Raw genomic sequence first — 5409 nt, forward strand, 5'->3', positions numbered from 1 at the left:
ACAAGTGGAGCAGGGCAGACTCAGGACTACATGACTGTGACAGCCCACTGGGTAGATGTATTGCCTCCCGCTGCAAGAATAGCAACGGCGGCACCAGTAGCAGCATCTCGCAAACGCCAACTCGTTCCTAGGCAGGCTACGCTTTGTATCACCGCTTTCCAGAATACGCACACAGCTGAAAACCTCTTACGGCAACTGAGGAAAATCATCGCAGAATGGCTTACCCCAATTGGACTCTCCTGGGGATTTGTGGCATCAGACAACGCCAGCAATATTGTGCGTGCATTACATCTGGGCAAATTCCAGCACGTCCCATGTTTTGCACATACCTTGAATTTGGTGGTGCAGAATTATTTAAAAAACGACAGGGGCGTGCAAGAGATGCTGTCGGTGGCCAGACGAATTGCGGGCCACTTTCGGCGTACAGGCACCGCGTACAGAAGACTGGAGCACCACCAAAAAAACCTGAACCTGCCCTGCCATCATCTGAAGCAAGAGGTGGTAACGAGGTGGAATTCAACCCTCTATATGCTTCAGAGGATGGAGGAGCAGCAAAAGGCCATTCAAGCCTATACATCTGGCCACGATATAGGCAAAGGAGGTGGAATGCACCTGTCTCAAGCGCAGTGGAGAATGATTTCAACGTTGTGCAAGGTTCTGCTGCCCTTTGAACTTGCCACACGTGAAGTCAGTTCAGACACTGCCAGCCTGAGTCAGGTCATTCCCCTCATCAGGCTTTTGCAGAAGAAGCTGGAGGCATTGAAGGAGGAGCTAAAACAGAGCGATTCCGCTAGGCATGTGGGACTTGTGGATGGAGCCCTTCATTCGCTTAACCAGGATTCACGTGTGGTCAATCTGTTGAAATCAGAGCACTACATTTTGGCCACCGTGCTCGATCCTAGATATAAAACCTACGTTGGATCTCTCTTTCCGGCAGACACAAGTCTGCAGGGGTTCAAAGAACTGCTGGTGAGAAAATTGTCAAGTCAAGCGGAACGCGACCTGTCAACATCTCCTCCTTCACATTCTCCCGCAACTGGGGGTGCGAGGAAAAGGCTACGAATTCCGAGCCCACCCGCTGGCGGTGATGCAGGGCAGTCTGGAGCGACTGCTGATGCTGACATCTGGTCCGGACTGATGGACCTGCCAACGATTACTGACATGTCGTCTACTGTCACTGCATATGATTCTCTCACCATTGAAAGAATGGTGGAGGATTATATGAGTGACAGCATTCAAGTAGGCTCGTCAGACAGTCCGTACGTATACTGGCAGGGAAAAGAGGCAATTTGGAGGCCCTTGCACAAACTGGCTTTATTCTACCTAAGTTGCCCTCCCTCCAGTGTGTACTCCGAAAGAGTGTTTAGTGCCGCCGCTCACCTTGTCAGCAATCGGCGTACGAGGTTACTTCCAGAAAATGTGGAGAAGATGATGTTCATTAAAATGAATTATAATCAATTCCTCCATGGAGACATTCACCAGCAGCAATTGCCTCCAGAAAGTACACGGGGATCTGAGATGGTGGATTGCAGTGGGGACGAATTAATAATCTGTGAGGAGGGGGATGTACACAGTGAAAGGGGTGATGAATCGGACGATGATGATGAGGTGGACATCTTGCCTCTGTAGAGCCAGTTTGTGCAAGGAGAGATTGATTGCTTCTTTTTTGGTGGGGGCCCAAACCAACCAGTCATTTCAGTCACAGTCGTGTGGCAGACCCTGTTGCTGAAATGATGGGATGGTTAAAGTGTGCATGTCCTGTTTATACAACATAAGGGTGGGTGGGAGGGCCCAAGGACAATTCCATCTTGCACCTCTTTTTTCTTTCATTTTTCTTTGCGTCATGTGCTGTTTGGGGAGTATTTTTTGGAAGGGCCATCCTGCGTGACACTGCAGTGCCACTCCTAGATGGGCCAGGTGTTTGTGTCGGCCACTAGGGTCGCTTAGCTTACTCACACAGCTACCTCATTGCGCCTCTTTTTTTTCTTCTTTGCGTCATGTGCTGTTTGGGGAGTATTTTTTGGAAGGGCCATCCTGCCTGACACTGCAGTGCCACTCCTAGATGGGCCAGGTGTTTGTGTCGGCCACTAGGGTCGCTTAGCTTACTCACACAGCTACCTCATTGCGCCTCTTTTTTTTCTTCTTTGCGTCATGTGCTGTTTGGGGAGTATTTTTTGGAAGGGCCATCCTGCCTGACACTGCAGTGCCACTCCTAGATGGGCCAGGTGTTTGTGTCGGCCACTAGGGTCGCTTAGCTTACTCACACAGCTACCTCATTGCGCCTCTTTTTTTTCTTCTTTGCGTCATGTGCTGTTTGGGGAGTATTTTTTGGAAGGGCCATCCTGCCTGACACTGCAGTGCCACTCCTAGATGAGCCAGGTGTTTGTGTCGGCCACTAGGGTCGCTTAGCTTAGCCATCCAGCGACCTCGGTGCAAATTTTAGGACTAAAAATAATATTGTGAGGTGTTCAGAATAGACTGAAAATGAGTGTAAATTATGGTTATTGAGGTTAATAATACTATGGGATCAAAATGACCCCCAAATTCAATGATTTAAGCTGTTTTTAAAAAAAAAAACCCCGAATCCAAAACACACCCGAATCCGACAAAAAAAATTCGGTGAGGTTTTGGCAAAACGCGATCGAACCCAAAACACGGCGGCGGAACCGAACCCAAAACCAAAACACAAAACCCGAAAAATGTCCGGTGCACATCACTAATTTAAATATAGCATTTTTGCTGTGCAGCTGGTACTATGTATAATAGGGATGCGGTCAGGATACCAAGGAATACCGGAATCCTGGCGCTGGAAAAGCGACCGCCGAAATCTTGAAGGTAAGTATCAGGGTGACAGAGTTTTAGCCCTAGCTGCCACCCCTGGTGACTTAGCCCTATCAGCCACTCCAGGCGGGTTAAGGGACAGGGAAGGGGTAAAATAATTACCCCAACCACCGGTATCACACCCGTATAATATACTTCTTTATGCTTTTGATTCAAATTGTTGCCAGTCTTGCCCTGGCTGCTGTGTCTCAGTCCTGTACAAAGCTTATATGGGTGTGGGTTACAGCCCAGCCCAAGTCTGCACGTGAGCCTCAGAGGTGAGTGCATTCTACTGTAATTCACTGGTGTTTAAAGCAAATATGAAAGTGTAGGTCTCGCAACAATGGGGAAGCTGTGATGTCGGCCTGCAAGATTAAACTCTCGTGATCATAATATTAACTTACTCCTCATACTTTCCATCTTCTAGGTACACAGACTTTTGCAGTGGATGGAAGCAGTGACAAATATTAAGAGCCGTAACCCGAGAGCTTGCCACCATTCAGCCTCAATACGCCTCATTAAATAACACATTTCAATATACTGCTACACAAAGGACTCAAACCCACAACCTGCTGCATTCCAGCCAAACACCCCACTCACCAAGCCACTTGTTCCTGCATAAAACCGAGATTTCAAACTATATGAAGTTACCTGTACCAGTGTCGGACTGGGGCATGAAGGGCCCACCGGGGGAATGCAGTTACAGGGACCTATACTTAGGGGTGTGGCCAGCCTCCACAGAGGCTTGAAATACACAATAGTTTAGTGCAGTATAATGCAACATATCTACCATGTATAATACAAGTGCACAGTATGGAACCTGATCCCTAGAGGAAGGAGTGGGCACCCAGGCAGTGGGGCCTACCGGTGGTTTCCCCTGTACCCCTGTGGGCCAGTCCGACCCTGACCTGTACCCTGTAAAAAAATAACCAGCACCATAATCGAGCAGATCCATGCAGTGTGCATCCACACACTATATAGATCTGCCCAGTTGCAAAGCTGATCACCCCTTCACAAAGAACATGGTAAGCTTGAAATAGTTAAACCTCCATTAAAACACAAAAGGAGTGGGGGTAGAGACAGGGGCGGTTAGGAGATGCTGGGCTTCAAAAAGGGGGGGAAGCTGCAAGTGAAAGTAAGTAGATAAAACATAATTGACAAGTGCTGCCAACAGCCCCCCTACCCTGCAGCGCTATATCCGCACACACCTAGTTACAGCCATGATGCCATCACATTTGGGGGGGAGGGGGGGGGGGTGCAGGCACCCATAGGATGTTTCAGGTGGCTCTGCAGCAGGCACCCTGCCAGCCACATGCAGGTGCCATGGGGCAGCATGGTACCACCCCCAGGGTCCTGTGTCCAGAGCCTGGTCAAACCCCTGTACATTTCCGTGGGTGTGTCCTAACTGCAGAGGGGTGGCAATTACTCCTTACAAAAAAAGGTATTCTAAAAGGATTTGCAGCGCTGCGTGCTCCACAGAAGGGGGGACGAGGCATCAGTGTGTAAGCGTGTGCTGGGCTGGGGCCACATTCTGCTGTGCTGCTGCTGACAGGTAAGTGGGATGTTAATTAGTACTTGCTCCCCCTCTCTCGGCAACCCTGCCCCTCTTTAATAACTTGTCCAACGTCCAATCCGTGGCCTGGGTTCCAGTGTCCCCACCCCCTCTCTGTGCAGTGAGTGTAGCAGGGCGGAGCTGGTGATGTCACAGGAATGGACCCAGTCTCCGCCAGGCCGCTCCCCCCTCCCTTCTCGGCGCCTCAATCTGTGCCTTGTGCGACAGCACCGCTTGCAACCCACCACAATTATTGTTCTGTTTCGTATGTACAGTACACATAGCAATTTTGCTGTGCAGTTGCTACTATTTATAATGGGATCTGGTCTCTAGGTCGACAAGACTTAGGTCGACTACTATTGGTCGACAGTAAGTAGGTCAACATGGTTTCTAGGTCGACAGGGACTCTAGGTCGACATGAGTTTTTCACAAAAATGTTTCTTTAATTTTTTGAACTTTTTCATACTTTACGATCCATGTGGACTTACAATTGGGAACGGTAACCTGTGCCGAGCGCAGCGGTAGTGGAGCGAGGCACCTTGCCTGAAGCATGGCGAGCGATGCGGGGGACACGATGCACTAATTGGGGTACCCGGTCACTCTACGAAGAAAAACTACACCAATTTTTTTTTTTTAAACTCAGGTCGAACTTTTTCCTGTCGACCTACTTACTGACACTGTCGACCAATAGTGGTTGACCTAGACACTGTCGACCTCAGTCTAGTCTATCTAACATACCACACCCTTTTATAACACCTAGTTATATCGTACATAAGTCGCTCTGTATGTACTCAATTAGGAACAGCCCACAGGTCCATCAACCTGCCTAGAATGAACTTTATGTATTACAGTCCAGTTATGCGTCTTCCCTGGTTAAGATGCTATCGGAATGTAGACAAATCTGCATCACCTGTACCTGCGTGTGCACTCATTGCCGGAGCATAGTGCAAAGATACGCAGATGGCATTTATCTATGCATCAGTTAGAACTTGATGAATGTTTGTAACATTGAAATTGAACGTTTACCAATTTTCAGA

This window comes from Pseudophryne corroboree, chromosome 11 (genome assembly GCF_028390025.1).
Source record: "Pseudophryne corroboree isolate aPseCor3 chromosome 11, aPseCor3.hap2, whole genome shotgun sequence".
NCBI lineage: Eukaryota > Metazoa > Chordata > Amphibia > Anura > Myobatrachidae > Pseudophryne > Pseudophryne corroboree.